Here is a 20,054-nt window from a genome sequence, read left to right as displayed (position 1 = left end):
CGTTTATATATGCGGCGGCTGGGTTTCTTTGCGCATGCGTCGTCTCGACGTTCTGCGCGGCACAAAGGAGCTGGGCGGAAACAGCCTAGAAGCGGCGCGGAGGGAACTGAAAAGGCTAAGACGCGAATCACTGGCGGAGGGATACGTTCCCATGGCAACGCCAAGGGCTCGCCTGTAAACCCGCCCCCTTCCCTTTCCCTGTGCCCTCCTTATTTTCCTCCCTTCTCCGTCCACGCTTTCGTTTTCACCAATCTAGGAACCCTCAGCCCTGGTATTCTTACTACAGGTGCACGAGACCGGGCTTATGAAAGGCTGTAAAATTTAACCGCTGATGTTGCAGCCGTCGCCGCCTTTCTGCTGGGGGACCTGGCCTAGACTGCTACTCATTGATCTTCGGGGCTCGTCAGAGGTAATCGGGAGTTTGGCCAGGGTGAGAACTCCATGAACCCCGCCGTTGTGAGTAGTGGTCTCTGCACCACAGGCCTCAAAAGGGGTGACGCCCTCAAGGGACCGCCCGCCCTGCATCGACCATCCAAGCCACTTCAGAACCAGCCATCAGTGTTCAGCAACACGGTCCGAGTTCTTGGAGTCAGGAGGACAAAGGAATAGAGGGTGTTTTTTCCCCCTGTTATATTGCCCTAAATCCTTAAATCATTTTGGTAGTGGCAATTCTGAAATTATTTGCATTTGAAGCAGAGTATTTGTGGTTCCTTTCTAGTGCTTTCTGCTTTGTATTGTAGTACCACATCTCGTCCACTAATACTCAGATCCTGAGGACGAGGACTTTCTTAAGTCGTCTCTGAGTAGCAGCCTTGCTGCTCAGCCACTGTATATATTCAATAAATGAAAATCTTTTATTTGTTAGAATCGCTTAAAAATCCAGTTTCAACTTTATACAATGTATTTGCCAGGTACCAACTCTATAAATACAGATTTAACTTCTTTTTTTACCATCCATTAAAAAAAAAAGACATTACACTATAAATACTTGGAATACACGAGTTGGAAATATTCCACAAAACAAGAGGAAATTCTTAGGTATTTGTATTTGTATTTTTTTCATCTGCTGTAACTTCACTTGGTATGTATAGGTGTGGGATACAGAGTATAGGAGAAAGGGGGCTTAGTTAAATAAGCATGTATTCAGGTAAAGTATGAATTCTCTCAGAGTAATGCTGCGAATTTATATTTTTTTCCATAATTTTTCAAATTATGGAAGAAATTGGTCTATTTCAAGAAGACCTCTAGTAAGAAAATAGAAGTTTATAGTCTGTTATATTTGTTCTCCCTTATTTATTTTTTGTTGTTATCTGCTTAACAGGGTTTTTCTTAAAAGGATTAAAGAATAAAGATCTTTTATATACTCCTTTATATATTCTTTATATAGAAAGAGCATAGGTACAAAGTGTAGGTAACTTATTAAAAGGTAGTGCTTATTATGCCGCATACCTCCTCATAGACCTCAATAAATATTTTTTGGCTCTGAATACAAAGTCTATTGTACAAAAGAGAATTTTTAAGCAAATAATAGTGTAAACAATAAGAAAAGCAATTGTCCAACTTACTACAAACTGATTTCAACACATTAAGGGGAAAAGGGTAAATCTCGACTGGTTTGCCTGCCTCTGTACCTAAGTATTATTTCTCTCTCATTAAAGGAGGGCCAGTTCTAGGCTGGGCTTTACTAACCTTGTTGCCATGAAAAAATAATAGTACTGTATACTACTTTCGTACACTGTTATACTGAAAACCCTTTCTCTAAGAACATGTAACCAGTTCTTTTCACTAAATGTCAATCCAATCAGGGAGATTTTTTTGTACAGAGTTCCTGTATTCCTGCTGATTCTTTTGAAATCAGTTTCACATACATAAATTTCTGCCTCTAGAATTCTGGGTTAAATTAATGTCACATTTCCAGATTCAGTTTGAATGTGAAAGTTACTTAATTCAACAAATATCCTAATATTTCCTAATATCCATTGAATAATTCTTAAGTTTCTGTTGTTAAATATTGATAATATTATTAGTTTATGAAGGGAGGGGTAATTCTTTTGAAAGCTGCAGCTTTCAAATTTTATCTGCATTTCGTAGATTCACTATTTCCAGAGAAGCATTAAAGAAATATTCACATTTTATCTTACTTTATTTTTAGTTTCACTTTTAAGTCATTGTCTCCATTTTAGCTTGGATGTGAAAACTCTAAAACAAGAAAAACAACTTTAGACCTTTTGCACATGTATTACTTTTTAGTATAAAAAATTGTCTTTATATTAGAATAGTATTACCAACAGTAGTTGTTTTTTGTTTTGTTTCTTTGCCTCAGGGCTTCCGGGATCTTAGTTCCCCAACCAGGGATTGAACTTGGGCCCTCAGCAGTGAAAGTGCGGCGTCCTAACCACTGGACTACCCGGGAATTTCCCCCAACACTAGTCTTTTAATATGTAGTTATGTATGTTCTGTGTATGTTTGTACTGTAGGTCAATCCAAACAACTGTTCAACCACAACTTTCTTTTCTTGTTTCAACATTTCATACTCTTCTATTCCCTCTAGAATACTTTTAAATTCTGGGAAGGAAAAATTATTAGAGGCATGTTTATAAGTCTTTCATATTGTATAAAGAAATTAACTTCTCATTAGCCAAGTACTGGACTGCAATCAGTACTGAAGTATATGGGAGAAAGAGGGGAGCAACAGTTACAGAGCACCAGTGCTTTGACCAACTGCAAGGAGTAAACTAGGGAAAATTGTGATGCAAGAGTGACCCACTGATACAAGTATTACCTAAATGGATGGTTTAGGCATGTAAAGCAATCCAGGAAGAGGGAGGCTTTCAGAGGAATGCCTGATTGTATTAAAAAGTGAGAAACTGTAACATTATCAAGCCCTAAAACAATCACTTGTGTTGTTCCTTCTCTAAAGGAAGGGTATTAATGAAAGGGACTTGGTCAGCTTGGTGTCTTAATTAGAGAGAGCTAGACTAGCTTAGACTTTGAGTTTAGCACTTAGCACTATCTTGGAAGGAGCGAACCTCTGTTATTGACCACCTCTCAGCTGTACTTAGAGAAATACCGTGCAAGACCATTGACTTGACTTTGTTTGATGTTTTGATAGTGAGCTACTAGTCCCTGGAAATGAATATCTTCTACTGTAAATTAATAAAAATAATTTTAGTTCATAAATCCTTCTCTTACGAGAAATGGTATAGTGTAATGATGAAGAGCATACGCTTATGGAGTGTGGCAGAGTTGGGTTGGACGGTTAAATAGCTGCCTACCCTTGACCAAGTTTTTTATCTCCTGGTACTTCAGCTTCCTCATCTGCAAAATGGGATTTAATAATAGTACCTATTTCAGAGAGTCGTTGTTAGGATAGGATGAGGTAAACCAAGTATATAACATTGCACGGTGTCTAGCACACACTGAGTGTTCAATAAATGTTAGGAGGAGGAGGAGGAATAGCAGTAGTTTGACTAATCTTTGTCAGTTGCTAAAAATTTGATATGATCCAGCGCATGGATGAGATTGAAGTTTCATCAAAGCTGGGGAAGAAACTCTGAAACGTGGTGGTGACCAGCCTTAAGTGGCCACTCCTAAGATGTCTTTGTCTCTTCACTCAATGACTTCAGTAAGGGAAATTGTCACTTTTCTTCTTTGACCCGTCCACATAGAGAAAAATAATCTGACACATATAACGCAAAAACTCAGAAAAAGAAAGTTTCTTCATGAAAAGTAAATCCCCAGGAATCCCAAAATCATGTGCTGAAACGTTCTTCAGGGTTCTGTGCAACGGTATTTTCCTGTGGAATAGGGAGATATGTGTTCAGGAGCAATGTGGAAATTGTCACTTTTATTACAAAATTTAGTCTTGGAAGCTAATATCTATGAGATTAGGTATACTTAAAAAAACCCAAAAAAACAAATAGGGAATTCTCTGGCGGTCCAGTGGTTAGGACTCAGTCCTTCCATTGCTGGGGTCCTGGGTTCGATCCCTGGTCGGGGAGCTAAAATCCCGAAAGCAGTGTGCCCAAAAAATAAAACAAATTAAAAAAAAATTTTTTAAGCAAATAAAATCTACTTCAAACCTTATGACAAATGGATACATACACTGTAAACTCTCAAATAGATAATAAAGTTAAAACTGCATATGAAAGAAATGACTTGAAATTCAGAGATAGGAGGACTTTTGTTAGATCACTAGTCTAACCACCTCATTTTTCAAATGAGACTAAGACCTAGAATTGCAGCATGATGAGTGCAGTGTTCCCAAATCCTGCTACAAAGACTGTCAGTCTGTCCGAACTTCGATGAAAATTTCTCCCATCTCAGAAAAATATAAACTATTGCCAACCACTCTTTCTTGGGAAAAAACCATCCTTTATTCTGTGACTATGTCTTTCTTTTTTTTTTTTTTTTCTGGTAAAATGCTCCTCCCCCCAATTTTTTTTAAATGAAAGGATGCTGAGGATAATTTTTTTTTAATCTCATGTGTTTTTGTTTTTTAATTTTATTTATTTATTTATTTATTTTTGGCTGCGTTGGGTCTTCGTTGCTGCGCGCGGGCTCTCTCTAGCTGCTGTGAGTGGGGGCCACTCCCCGTTGCGGTGCGCGGGCCTCTCATTGCGGCGGCTTCTCTTGCTGCGGAGCACGAGCTCTAGGCACGCGGGCTCAGTAGTTGTGGCGCGCGGGCTCAGTTGATCCGCGGCATGTGGGATCCTCCCGGACCAGGGCTCGAACCCGCGTTCCCTGTACTGGCAGGCAGACTCCTAACCACTGCGCCAGCAGGGAAGTCCTCATGTGTTTTCTTGATAGAAAAAGTTTGTCCCCTCCATCCCCCCAATTTTTTCAGATCTATCTAGTTCCCCAAATTCAAGAATCTAGAATCTCTAGTAAAGAACAAAGCATGACTTTACCCCCCAAAAAACTGTGAAAAAAATCAGACAGTAAGAAAATTTTAAAAAGAAGAAAAAATGTCTAACCTTACCAAAAATGCAAATTAACACAACATGCTATTTTTGTCAGGAGTGCAGTGAAATTGGCACTTACACTGATGGGAATGTGAAATAATACATTTGAGGGGGTCAATTTGGCAATGTTTTAAAATTATTAAATTGTACATGTATTTTGGCCCAGCAATCTTATTTCCTAGAATTCATTCTAGAATTAATCATAGATATACATAAAGATTTTTTTTTTCTTTTTTTTAGAATCAATTTTATTTATTTATTTATTTTTGGTTGCCTTGGGTCTTCGTTGCTGTGTGCGGGCTTTCTCTAGCCACGGCGAGTGGGGGCTACTCTTCATTGCGTTGCTCGGGCTTCTCATTGCAATGGCTTCTCTTTTTGCAGAGCACGGGCTCTAGGCGCACGGGCTTCAGTAGTTGCGGCACGTGGGCTCAGTAGTTGTGGCGCACGGGCTTAGTTGCTGCGCGGCATGTGGGATCTTCCCCGACCAGGGATTGAACCCGTGTCCCCTGCATTGGCAGGCGGATTCTTAACCACTGCGCAACCGGGGAAGTCCCTGCATAAAGATTTATATGCAAAAATGTTGGTAGGATCTTATTTATAATGTCAAAAATTGGAAATAGCTTGAAAATCAAACATAAAGGGATTGGTTAAATGTTATGGCACATAAATTGGTTACATATATTATGGCCATTAAAAACCACACTGTATAAGACTTTAATGTCAGAAAAATGTTAATGGTATATAGTTAAGTAGGAAAGCAGATTTCAAAACAATGTGCATGCACAGAATAATTCTGGTTTTGTAAAAATAAATCATTAATAAAAGTAATTTAAGTTTTCTTGTTTTATTTTTCTGTATTTTACAGTTTTCTATAATTTTTCTTTTTAAAGTGAGAGGCTTGGAGACAGAAGAATTCCAAGTTTGAACTGAGAATCACTGTTTAGTAGTGTTAATTGGAACATGTGACTATACTTGTCATTCTAGGCTCAAGATTTCACAGAAGAAAATGGAGGTTTTAATGATGCTATCTGTGGGTGGGTGGTATTATGAATGTAGTTTACATGAGTTTTGGTTATTTTTAAATTTTTTTCTGTTATGACCTGTATTGCTTATAATAAAAAATTAAATGTAATCTTAAATATAAATAAATAAATATAAATATCTTAAGTGGAAGTAGTAACGGGGAAATTAAACAGGATAGTTAATATGGGAAGAATCTAGCATTAATATGTATACTCCCAAACTGTTAACTGTGGTTGCCTCTGGGAAGTGGAATTTGGTTGAAGACAGAAAGGAGCCTTCATCGTTTAACTGTACGGTGTAGTCTTCTGTATTGTTTGAAGATTTTGTGTTTTTTTAAGCAAATATAGTACTTTTGTAATAGTGCTTCAACATTATAATATGCCCCTCTCCCACACTCTCTATACCGTTTACTCACCTTTATTTTCCTTCATAGCTCTTCTCACCTCTGACCTCTTCATTTATTCTGTGAGAGTCTCTCACAGTGTGAGATCCACAAGGGCAGGGACTTTGTTTTACTCACTGATACATTCCTACTGTCTGGCACTGTGCGTGGCCTATAGAGTACTAGTTTCTCAGTAATATTTGTAGCATTAATGAATTCTACTAAGAAACTATTTCACATGGTTCTTGATCAATTAATATTTACAAATGATTTTCCCAAGGTTATACAGCTATTTAGGTCCAAATCTGAACCTCTGATTCTCTCAGTCCATAGAGCTTTCTTTTGAGCCACACTGCCTCCCTGAAAGTAACTTGTTTTGGCTTTTTATCAACTCTGAGAGTTGCAGTGAAACATTTGGTTTATGTTATAAAAATGTGCCTGTGAAACCTACAGATGTACTACCATTTTTCTGTAGGACACTGTTGGTATTTTAAAGTAACAACAACAAAAACTCTACTTTATCCTAGAATTTTTTAAATTATTTTTTTATTGAAGTATAGCTGATGTACAATATTATATAAGATACAGATGTACAATATAGTGATTCACAATTTTTAAAGGTTAAACTTCACTTATAGTTAAGGTAAAACTATATTGTATATTCCCCATGTTGTACAGTATATCCTTGTAGTTTATTGTATACCTCCCCCCTTTTCTCTCCCCACTGGTAACCACTAGTTTGTTCTCTGTGTCTGTGAATCTGCTTCTTTTTTGTTATATTCGCTAGTTTGTTGTTATTTTTTAGATTCCACATAAAAGTGATAGCATACAGTATTTGTCTTTCTCTGTCTGACTTATTTCACTTAGCATAATGCCATCCAACTCCATCCATGTTGCTGCAAATGGCAAAATTTCATTCTTTTTTGTCTGAGTAGTATTCCATTGTGTGTGTGCGTGTGTGTGTGTGTGCGTGTGTGTGTGTGTGTGTGTGTGTGTGTGTGTGTATCACATCACATCGTCTTTATCCATTCATCTGTTGATGGACACTTAGGTTGCTTCCATATCATGGCAATTGTAAATCCTGCTGCTCTGAATATTGGGGTGCATGTATCTTTTGAATTAGTGTTTTTGTTTTTTTCAAATATATAGCCAGGAGTGGAATTGCTGGGTCATGTGGTAGTTCTGTTTTTAGTTTTTTGAGAAACCGCCATACTGTTTTCCATAGCGGCTGCACCAATTTACATTCGTACCAATGATGTACCAGGGTTCCCTTTTCTCCTCATCTTTGCCAACATTTCTTATTTGTGTTCTTTTTGATGATGGCCATTCTGACAGATATGAGGTGATATCTCATTGTGATTTTGATTTGCATTTCCCCAATGACTAGCAATGTTGAGCATCTTTTCATGTGACTGCTGGCCATCTGCATTTCCTCTTTGGAAAAATGTCTATTCAGGTCTTCTGCCCATTTTTAAAATTGGGTTGTTTGGTTTTTTTGATGTTGAGTTGTATGAGCTGTTAATATATATTGGATATTAACCCCTTATCAGTCATATCACTTGCAGATATTTTCTCCCATTCAGTAGGTTGTCTTTTAGTTTTATCAGTGGTTTCCTTTGCTGTGCAAAAGCTTTTAAGTTTAATTAGGTCCCATTTGTTTATTTTTGCTTTTATTTCCTTTACTCCAGGAGGTGGCTCCAAAAAAATACTGCTGCGATTTATGTCAAAGAGTGTTCTGCCTATTTTTTTCTTTTTTTCGTGTGTGTGTGTGTGTCATCACTTCTTTTTTCTTTTTTTTTTAACTTGGGTATAGTTGTTTTACAATATTGTGTTAGTTTCTACTGTACAGTGAAGTGAATCAGCCATATGTATACATATATCCCCTCTTTTTTGGATTTCCTTCCCATTTAGGTCACCACAGAGCATTAAGTAGCGTTCCCTGTGCTATACAGCAGGTTCTCATTAGTTTTCTATTTTATACATATTAGTGTATATATGTCAATCCCAGTCTCCCAGTTCATCCCAGCCCCCTTCCTCCCCTTGGTATCCATACGTTTGTTCTCTATGTCTGTGTCTCTATTTCTGCCTTGCAAACAGGTTCATCTGTACCATTTTTCTAGATTTGCCTATGTTTTCCTCTAGCAGTTTTATGGTATCTGGTCTTACATTTAGGTCTTTAATCCATTTTGAGTTTATTTTTTGTATATGATGTTAGAGAATGTTCTAATTTCATACTTTTACATGTAGCTGTCCTGTTTTCCCAGCACCACTTATTGAAGAGACTGCTTTTTCTCCATTGTATAGTCTTCCTCCTTTGTCATAGATTAATTGACAATAAACGCATAATTGACAATAAACCCAGAATGATTATTTCTGGGTTCTCTATTCTGTTCCACTGATCTATATGTTTGTTTTTGTGCCGGTACCATACTGGGTTTCTTTGAGTTTTTTTTGGTTTGTTTATTTATTTTTGGCTGCACTGGGTTTTCATTGCTGCACGTGGGCTTTCTCTAGTTGCAGCGAGCAGGGGCTACTCTTCGTTGCGGTGCGTGGGCTTCTCATTGCAGTGGCTTCTTTTGTTGCAGAACACGGGCTCTAGGTGCGTGGGCTTCAGTAGTTGTGGCACGTGGGCTCAGTAGTTGTGGCTTGTGGGCTCTAGAGTGCAGGCTCAGTAGTTGTGGCACACGGGCTTAGTTGCTCTGCGGCATGTGGGGTCTTCCCAGAGCAGGGCTTGGACCCATGTCCTCTGCATTGGCAGACAGATTCTCAACCACTGCGCCACCAGGGAAGTCCCTGGGGGTTTTAAATAATTAATTAATTAATTAATTAAGTTAGTTTGTTATTTGGCTGTGTTGGGTCTTCATTGCTGCATGTGGGCTTTCTCTAGTTGCGGTGAGCAGGGGCTACTCTTTGTTGTGGTGCATGGGCTTCTCATTTCGGTGGCTTCTCTTGTTGTGGAGCACGGGCTCTAGGTGCACGGGTTCAGTAGTTGTGGCTCATGGGCTCCAGAGCGCAGGCTCAGTAGTTGTGGCTCGTGAGCTCTAGAGCGCAGGCTTAGTAGTTGTGGTGCATGGGCTCAGTTGCTCCGCGGCATGTGGAATCTTCCCAGACCACGGCTCGAACCTGTGTCCCCTGCATTGGCAGGTGGATTCTTAACCACTGCACCACCAGGGAAGTCCCAGTACCATAATGTTTTGATGACTGTATCTTTGTAGTATAATCTGAAGTCAGGGAGTGTGATTCTTCCAGCTCTGTTCTTTTTTCTCAAGATTGTTTTGGCTGTTTGGGTCTTATGTTTCCATACAAATTTTAAAATTATTTGTTCCAGTTCTGTGAAAAATGTCACTGGTATTTTGATAAGGATAGTATTGAATCTGTGGATGGCCTTGGGTAGTATGGTCATTTTTAACAATATTAATTCTTCCAATCCAAGAACATGGTATATCTTACCATCAGTCTGTGTCGTCGTCAACTTATTTCATCAGTGTCTTCTAGTTTTCTGAATACAGGTCTTTTACCTCCTTAGGTAGGTTTATTCCTAGATATTTTATTCTTGATGCAATGGTAAATGGGATTGTTTTCTTAATTTCTCTTTCTGATAGTTCATTGTTACTGTTTAGAAATGCAGCAGATTTCTGTATATTAATTTTGCATCCTGCAACTTTACTGAATTCATTGATGAGATTTAGTAGTTTTCTGGTGGCATCTTTAGGATTTTCTATGTATAGTATTATGTCATCTGCAAACAGTGACAGTTTGACTTCTTCCTTTCCAATTTGGATTCCTTTTATTTCTTTTTCTTCTCTGATTGCTGTGGTTAGGACTTCCAAAACTATGTTGAATAAAAGTGGCAAGAATGGGCATCCTTGTCTTGTTCCTGATCTTAGAGGAAATGCTTTCAGCTTTTCACCATTGAGTATGATGCTTGCTGTGGGTTTGTCATATATGGCCTTTATATGTTTACTATGCTGCCAGATATTTGGTATTGGTTTTGTTTCTCTGGAGAACCCTGACTAAGATGGTATATTATACCATAAACAATTTTCCAAGTCATTAAATATTCTACAACCTTATAATATTTGCACAGTATTCCATTGTATGGGTATCCTTTGTTGTAAGAAATTTAGATTGTTTTCATTTTTTTATATTATAAATAATGCTGAAGTGTATACAACTTGTGTAAATGCATATCCCTGATTATTTCTTTAGAATAATTCCATAAGTGAAATTACTGGATCAAAGAGTATAAAAAAAATAAGAGCTTTAAAACATGTTGCCAAGTAGCTCTCCAAAAGGGTTATAGCCATTTATACACCCACCAAGTAACACACAAAGATATTTGGTTCTCTGCACCTTCATTAATATTGGATGTTATAAATTTTTTATCTGCCAAGTTTGATTTTTTAATGGATTTTTTTTTCATTTGTATTTTGTTGATTTACAGTGAGATTGAACATTATGCTCACTGGCATTTTGTTTATGTCGCTTGCTTATTTTTCTGTTGGAGTGTTTCCTCTATCTTATTGATTCATAGGAACTCTTAACATATTAAGGACTTCAGTTATTTGTGTTCACTGTTAAATTTTCCAGACTCTTACAGTTTTTTTCAGAAGTTTACATTTTTAATTGATATGTAATTGACATATAACATTGTATAAGTTTAAGATTTATAAGTTGATTTGATATATTTACGTATTGCAGTGTGATTACCACTGTAGTGTTAGCTAACGTGTCTATCATGTCACATAATTATCATTCCTATTTTGTGGTGAGAACAATTAAGATCTAGTCTCTCAGACACCTTGAAGTTTATAATACAATATTGTTGACTCTAATCATTATGCTGTGCATTAGATCTCCAGGATTTATTTATCTACCAGTTGCAAGTTTATACTCTTAAACAACATTTCTCCAATTCCCCTACCTCCCATCCTCTGGTAACCACCATTCTACCTTCTGTTGCTACAAGTTTAGCTTTTTCTTTCTTGTTTTCAAATTTTTAAAAATTGAAGTATAGTTGATTTATAATATTGTGTTAATTTCTGCTGTACAGCAGAGTGATTCAGTTATACATATATAAAAATATATACATTCTTTTTTATATTATTTTCCATTATGGTTTATCTCAGGATATTCAATATAGTTCCCTGTGCTAATAGTAGGACCTTGTTGTTTATCCATTCTATATGTAGTAGTTTGTGTCTGCTAATCCCAAACTTCCCATCCATTCCTCCCCCACCCCACCTCCCCCTTGGCATCCACAAGTCTCTTCTCTATGTCTGTGCAGACTCTTACAGTTTTAACAGTTGATTGATTCCTTCATCCTGAATTTATCTTAGTATATGTGAATTGAAAACTGTTATAGCCATGTGATAAATATTCATTTAGGTTAATGACTAAGTGCCAGTCATTGTACTCTGTGATGAAGACAGATATAAAAGATGCAGTCAGAAGACAGACACTTGAAAAATATATATATATCAAGTGCTGTGATAGAGGTAAGCACAGGGCATCATAGGAACACACTTATCTTAGACTGAAAGAAGAAATCAAGAGACCCTCACATCTTCTACATCTCTGCTCAAATTTCACCTTATCAGGGAGGCCTTTCCTGGCTCCCCACCATATACTAGCAAGTACCTCACACCTCATCTGCCTCTAAATTCTTTATTCTGTCTTAACCTGTTTTATTCTTCTTCTAGCATATATCAACAGCTGACATGCTATTTATTCATTTATTTATTGCTTTTCTCCCCCATCACGATGTCCCTCCCTCATGTCTCTTCCCTAAGAAAATTAATTCCATGACAGCAGGGTGTTTGTTTTTGTTTTTGTTTTTAAATAAATTTATTTATTTTATTTATTTTTGGCTGTGTTGCATCTTCGTTGCTGCGTGCGGGCTTTCTCTAGTTGCGGGAGCGGGGGCTACTCTTCGTTGCGGTGCACAGGCTTCTCATTGCTCTTGTTGCGGAGCACAGGCTCTAGGCGCACGGGCTTCAGTAAGTGTGGCACGTGGGCTCAGTCGTTGTGGCTCGCGGGCTCTAGAGCGCAGGCTCAGTAGTTGTGGTGCACAGGCTTAGTTGCTCCGTGGCATGTGAGATCTTCCCGGACCAGGGCTTGAACCTGTATTGGCAGGCAGATTCTTAACCACATCGCCACCAGGGAAGCCCAACAGCAGGGTCTTTGTTTTGTCCACTGCTGTACCCCCAGTGCTAAGAATAGTGCTTAGCATGTGGAAAGAGCTCAGTTAAGTAAGTACTGAATGAATGACTGGAAGGAAGACTCTTCTGTGTTAGTGGAAGAGATCTTTCTTATCTTATCCTCCCTTCACCTGTGCTCTGTGCATCCCCCACTACCTCCTTTTTATTGAATTGTTCCTTTCTGTATCTTCAGCCTTTCCTTCTCTACCTTACTCGAGCTCCCTAACTGTCTGATCTTCCTGGCTCAGCATTAGCCTTTCCTAATCACTAGAGTGATCCTTCCAAACACAGATAAGCAGATAGAAGTAAAGAAGACATTGCAGATAGAGCATTTTAAGCAAAAGGATGATAGGAGTATGATTCTGCCTCTATCACCAAAAGCTTTGGGACTCCCAAACATAGCAGTCTGCACCATAAATCCCATTTAAAAATTTCAGTAAGCACCTACTATATTCCAGGCTATGGGGGGATGGGTATAGAATAATATATTGAATATTTACTATATATGCCAGATATTATCCTGACTGCTTTTCAAGTATTAATTCACCTAATTCTCCCAACCACTTTTTGGTAGAAGTACTATGATTCCCTACTTGCAGATGAGAAAACAGAGGCCAAGCAAGTGGGAGAATCAGGATTCACACCTTAGCAGCCTAACTTCACAATCTTTGCATTTTACCATCTTAAAACCTTAGGGATAAGCCTTGTTAAAGAATTATGCCGGGGCTTCCCCGGTGGCGCAGTGGTTGAGAATCCGCCTGCCAATGCAGGGGACACGGGTTCGATCCCTGGTCCGGGAAGATCCCACATGCCGCGGAGCAACTAAGCTCGTGTGCCACAACTACTGAGCCTGTGCGCTAGAGCCCGTGAGCCACAGCTGCTGAGCCCGTGTGCCACAACTACTGAAGCCCATGCGCCTAGAGCCCGTGCTCCACAATGAGAGAAGCCACTGCAATGAGAAGCCCACGCACCTCAACGAATAGTGGACCCCACTCGCCGCAACTAGAGAAAGCCCGCGTACAGCAACGAAGACCCAACACAGCCAAAAATAAATAAATAAAATTTTTTTAAAAAATGAATTATAAAATAAAAAAATAAAATAAAGAAGTATGCCCAGGGTGATTTGGAGGACAAGAGAGAGGCACCTCATTCAACAAAGTAAAATTGCCAGAGTTTGGTCACTGATGGATATGGGAGGAGAAAAAAAAGAGTCTACGGTGAATGATGGCGTCAACCATCTAGATAAGAAATACAAGAGAAGGAGGAGGAGGAGATGGTTTCGGGAGTCAGCAAATAGCATCCCTTTTCCTTCCCTGAGTTCAGAACCAATGAGATATAGATGCAAGAGTGAGGCAGAAGGAAATCAAAACATGACCTTTTTGACTAAATTGATAGTTACTGTGACTTCAGATGTGCTGCCACGCGGGCTAACTTATGCGGCCACCCCTTAATGAAACAAATTTACCCACCTGGTCCCACATGTAGCTGGAGAGCAGAAAACAAACTCTTCCTGTTTTTTGGTTTCAGACTTTGCACAGGCTGTTTCCAAAAGAAGGAATTCAGAAGGCATAGAGGGACACTTCCCTAGTTCCTTCTATCAACTCCCAGCCAGAAGTAGGCCCACCAGCCAGGAGTATTTCTCTAGCAGAAAAGTCTCCTTATGGGAACATTAAGAATAGGGAATAAGGAGGGGGGGGTGAGGGAAATAGGGAGAGGTTGGTAAAAGAGTACAAACTTTCAGTTATAAGATGAATAAGGTTCGAGGCTCTAATGCGTAACATGGTGACTCTGGGCGTAGCAAACCTAGCAATTACGTAGCAGAAAGATAAGTTCACAGCTCGCTTTCAAGAAATTCCTAGAAAGATGTATGGGCACCCGAATCCATTTAGCAACCATTTATTAATGCCTACTTTGTTCAAGGGATTGTACTAGAACTGGGATATAATGCTGAATAAAATACAAATCATGCCTTGAAGCTCCAGGCCAGTGGTGAAAGCAGGTGTATAAATAATTACAATACAGTGAGATAAATACTAATAAAAATATATACAGCATGCCATCAGGGTGATTATGCTGACAGACTTAGGTAAGGTTTCAGAAAAAGTAAAATTTGAGCTGTCTTCGCTGGGGAATAGGGATTCTAGGGAATATAATTTGAAACCATTAGGCCAGAGGAAAGGAAACTTTGTCCTTGAGTTAAATATGGCCCTCATCTAGGTTTCTCCAGCCAACCTTAATCTAGTCACTACTGCAGTCCCAAGAATAATTTTCCTCTTAATGGGCTTCAGAGCTTTTCCACTCAGAGCTGAGCCTTCTAGTTAAATGTGTAATTAACTTAGCTTTTCAACGAATAGTGATTACAGTTGCTAATACTGAAACATAACTAAACCTTAAGGTGTAAAAACAAGCAATTTTATTAAAATAATATCTTCGAGGCTGTCCTCCCCCATTAATTTTTTCTCATATATAACTTATTTTCCCTCTGTTTTCTCTCTTCCCTCTGTGTAAAAACCTGCATCTCTTCTGCTTTTCTCTCTTCCTTTGAATGTTCTCCTTTGTTTTACTTTCCCCTCCTGTCTTTTAACATATAAAAATACAGAATTAAAGTACATTTTAAGCTGTATTTGTAATTATTGTTAAACATTGTGAAATTTACTATTGAAGTATTTTGTCTGTGGTTTCTGTTTTTTTTTTGCAGTTTCTATTTTTACAAATAGATTAATTGAACGTATTGTATTATTATGAATATATTAAGTAGCTTGCTAGTTGGAATTGGTTTTCCATCGTGCCCACCCTCACCCCACCTTCCTACCAAGATGCTATAGTAACGCTGTGATCAAAACTATTACATTTGATTTCTTTTCCTAATTGCAGCAATGCGAGGAAATCTTTCTAGTTTACACAGCACTGTCCATGTCAAGAGTCCTATACAACTAACCGTAATATTTTATCAAGACCTAGTTTTCTATGAAAATATATACAAGCACAGCAGTGGTACTAAGAATAGCATGGGGTGGATTTTTAATTCCCATCATCTTTAGTCTTCGGTCTGGACAACTTACCCTTTCCTCCAGTCTTAACTAGAGACCTATGCAAATACATTCTTCTTTCCCGCCAGATTCTTGCCCCCAAGGTCTTCCTGTAGAGAATTCCCTTTCTTTGTACAGCTGTCATAGTACAGTTCTACAACACAAATACACAAAAGAATGATCTTATGAAAATGATAGTCTGGAGGGATGGTTAACAAAAGAGATCTTCGGTTTACAAAGGATTTGCTTCCCAGTGTTCTAAAAGAGCATGTTTTCTTTAGTACATTCCAGATGATTTGAACTTTTCAGAAATTCATCTTCTAGGTAAACAAAATTATCTTTTTCCCCCTTTGTCCAACAGAGATGAGAGTATCCTAATGCTGCACCTCACAACTATTAGTTTGTTTGCCTCTGTTATAACAGCAACACTTCAGGCTGTGGAAGAAGTGACCCCAGTCAGGAGAGCAGGAGCTACCCTCATTGCAGCCACATCACTCCACTTCAGATATTTCTCATTTCTAAAGGGGGGAAACAAATATGTCACCTCCTCTGAATAAAAGAGAAAATAATGAGGATGGCCTTACATCATTTAGTAAGGGAGAAAATGATAAGGAGGACAAGTTCGAAGATGCCTATGAAAGTATCCCCGCAGCAACAACAATGGATCTAATATCTTCCCTGGAGGAATGCACAACTGGATTGTATTTATTTCTAAATAACAGATTCTCAGATGCCATACATCTCATTTATCCATGGTCGAAAAACAGCATGTATCATTCCCTAATTTATGGTATCCTTATGGTCGTCAAGGCCTTCTTGACTTTTGATCCACAGGAGATTGAAATTGGGGTGACTGCCACAAAGGAAGCTTTGAGAACCTGTAATAGTTTCCGAAGAAAATCTAGGATGATGAGTTTTTCTCGTCTAGTGAATAAGCAGGGAATAAATGCTATCAAAGAAGAGGAATTGCATGCAGAAGTCTGCTATGCTGCGTGTTTGATCTTGAAATCCACTGTAACGTTTATACAGGATGACAGTGTGCTTCCTTAAAAGCGGGATCAACGTTGGATTAAGTTACCAAATATACAAAGACTGTCAGTGAGTATTAACACAGATACCTAATTACCAAAGTAAAACTTACAGACACCTGGTTGGAGGCATAAAATTTGGACTTGGAGTATTCAATTTGATATTATCACTTGTGCCACCAAAGACACTTAAACTACTCAATGTTGTTGGATATTCTGGCAATAGAGAGGTAGGCTTGACTTTGCTTCATGAGAGTGCATCTGAATCCCATATAAATAATATCTTAAGTGTTTTGACTCTATTCTTTTATTACAATTATATCTCCGTAGCTTTTGGTGTTGAAAAGAGCCACAGTTCTGCTGTAGAGAATCTCTCCCTAATCTACCTCCAGAAATTTCCAAACTGTGTCATACTTAAATTTTTTCATGCACGTTTTACTATGTTGAAAGGATATTTTAAACATGCCCAATTAACATTAGAGGAGTGCATTTTTATTCAGAACGAATGGAAGCAGGTTCATCACCTTTGTTACTGGGAACTCACGTGGTGCCACATTTTTCTGCTGGATTGGAAGCAGGCTTACCACTATGCCGAGCTACTGTTTCAACACAGCAGGTGGTCCAAGGCAATATATTCGTTCGCTAAAGCTTCCCTACTGGCCGTGCTTCCTTCTGATTTTGTGAAATTGGTAAGTGAGGACATGAGCTCGCTCTTCTTAAACGTGGATAACCTGAGAATCAGAATTTTAGGAACTTCTGTGCCAATAGAAAAGTTTGTTGCTGAGAAGGGTCAGCGCTATGCGACCACTGCAGGCTGGTTTACAGCACAGCCCATTTTGGAACTCATGTATGCCTGGAGTGGTTTCCGAGTCATGAGCAAAAAGCTAGAGCTTATTTCAACCTGGCTATCAATAATTGACAAAGGAGGAGAACTCTTACGAGAAAATCCAAGTAAAGAGCATGGCACAGATGACATAAGTTTGTTAAATTTACTGAAAGGTCTGTGCCTGAAATACTTAGGCAAATATTCGATGGCCAAGCACTACTTTAATCATGTCATTCAAAAGGAGAAATTGTTAAAACATGACCACTATTTGGTGCCGTATTCATACTATGAACTGGGAATTCTATACTATCTAAAAGGAGATTATGCCAGTGCAATAAAAAACCTAGAAAACATAAAAAACTACAAAGACTATTCCATGGAAGCCCGATTACAGTTTAGGGCTCACATAGCCCTTGAACAAATAGCTAAAGAAAAGTGATTTAGACACAAAGTGTGGTTTTGTTTTTTAATGGGTGAAGTATCTACAATCAGCAAGGTAATTAACAGGTAGAAAAATAATTTCTTTGTGGAAGAAATCCAAGAAGAGGCAGCTGCTAAGAATCTGACCAGTAACCAGGAAGAAATGAATTGGCCATTACTTTTCCCTCTTTCCTTCTGCATACCTATAAAATGGAATGTCTTAGACTGGCAAATGGAGTGATGCGCATTTTTAAAAAAGGGAAGGCAAATGATGTACATTATAAAATGTACTGCTCTCTTATATGTTATGAATTTATCGATTAAGTTAGGCAACATTTTTAAAAACAAAAAATATTTTTTAACGTCTCACTAGGTAATGTATACAGCTCACAAATAAAATAGGGAAAGTAGCTATACTAGGAATCCCAGTGCCCTATGAATGTTTTTATTTAATCGTTAAAGAAAGAAGAAAGACTTTAAGGTCTTACATTTCAAAACGATGTACTGAATAGCATAGACTCTGAATGGTTTTCCCTTGTACACAATGCTTTTTATTGGCTTTTTATACCAGAGAAGATATCTTCCCCTGTGTGACCAGTGGTATATTTTACCCTGTTTCATTAGGAAGCTCAAACATGGGCCTATAATTTGCCACAGAATAGAGAAGAAAGAGGCCTCCCTTCCACACACACTTAAACCTTTTGAAGATAGTTGGAGGAGGACAAGAGAACAGATTCACTGGGTAGAAAAAAAGAAAAGATTAGGTTGTAGGCAGGAGAGTTTAGTTACCGCATAGCGCTCTCTTTAGTTGCCCTCTGTAAGGTGTAATTCCTCTTAAGATCAGCTCTTCGACATCATTAAACTGCTTGCATCTACCCTGTTGCCATTGTTCATGGGCCAAACTGAGAGTAAACAGCAGCTGTAGGAATGGGGCTTTGCATGGCTTTACCTGCTTTAGGGATAAAATCAGTCCCTAATTTCCAGACCATTAATTCTGGCTGTGTGTATCCTCCTTGCAGTCACCCTTGGAGGTAGAAGTTGCTGGGAGAGTTTGCTTTGCCAGAACACATGGGTGAAACACATTAACTTAATGCTTTGGGTGTCCAAACAACCAACTGGAGCACAATGAAGAGCTGGTATTTCGGATTTAGAAACTCTTACTTTGGAAAAACGTGCTCCTCACTAATTAAAAATAGACTTTTAGGTGAACAACTATAGTTGAGTTATTCCGCATTATTTAATTAGTACGATATAGTGGTTAAGAGGGCAGGCTTTGGCCTGATTGCCTGGGTTTGTATCCTAGCTCTGTCACTAACTAGCTACGTGGTGTCGGACTTCTGTGCCTCAGTTTCCTTAGCTGTAAAATAAGGGTAATAATAGTTCTGATCTCATGGCTTTTCTGTGTTCATTAAGGTTGAGTCAATATGCATTTATTATTACTACTACTACTAGTAAGGATAGTAATACATTGTAATCTTCAGTGCAGAGGATTTAAATTACTTTCTTGAAAAAAGCAAAGGTCCCTTTGTTACCTGCTTTGCCAATCTAAAATTTGGCCTGTCAATTTGCTTATCCTGTTCTTAGTTTATCTTGGTCACTTATGAAATAAGTAACTCTCTGCTTAAATTATGGTTTTCTGTTTGTCCCAGCTTGTCCCCAAAAATAGCAAATTTATTAATTGGCTAAACAAATCTATGTTGACTGCCTACTATATGCGGGTATTGAACAGGGTACTGAGGATATAAAGATAAAGCGTGGTCTCTCTCCTGAGGACTTTATTAGGGAGATAAATTAGAAAAGGATTTTGTTGGGGTGGAAACACTTGAAACAGTTGCTTAAACAGAGAGGAGTTTATTTGTCGCAAACAAGATAAATACAAAGGTAGGCAGTTCAGGTCTGCTGTGGCTCTTTTTCTTTTATTTTTCCGTGTGGCATATAGGCCTTCTCATGCATCTCTCCTTGTGGTGGAAAGAGGCTACCTCACCTCCAGGCAGGCTGGAGGAGAAATGGTTAAAGGACCAAAAAGGCTTTCTCCTTCTTAGGAGACTTTGCCTTTTTATTTCAGAAGGAACAGCTTTCTTAGGGACCTCCATGTATATCCCACTGGCCAGAAGCATTCATATGGTCACCTCTACCAGCGAGGGAAGCTAGAGATTAAGTTTTAGCTTTCAAGCCTCATTAG

General features: G+C 38.5%; 1 pseudogene across 1 annotated transcript; it reads left to right on the top strand.

Moving 5' to 3' along the window:
• Positions 1–15,959: 15,959 nt before the first annotated feature.
• On the top strand, positions 15,960–17,906 carry LOC309611519 (tetratricopeptide repeat protein 39B pseudogene; annotated as a pseudogene). Its single transcript has one exon. The product of its transcript is annotated as a tetratricopeptide repeat protein 39B pseudogene (transcript).
• The last annotated feature ends 2,148 nt before the right edge of the window (positions 17,907–20,054 follow it).

This window comes from Balaenoptera borealis (genome assembly GCF_965194805.1).
Source record: "Balaenoptera borealis genome assembly, chromosome: 15".
In the NCBI taxonomy this organism is placed as follows: Eukaryota; Metazoa; Chordata; class Mammalia; order Artiodactyla; family Balaenopteridae; genus Balaenoptera; species Balaenoptera borealis.
This window is presented reverse-complemented; position numbering and strand designations above follow the sequence as displayed.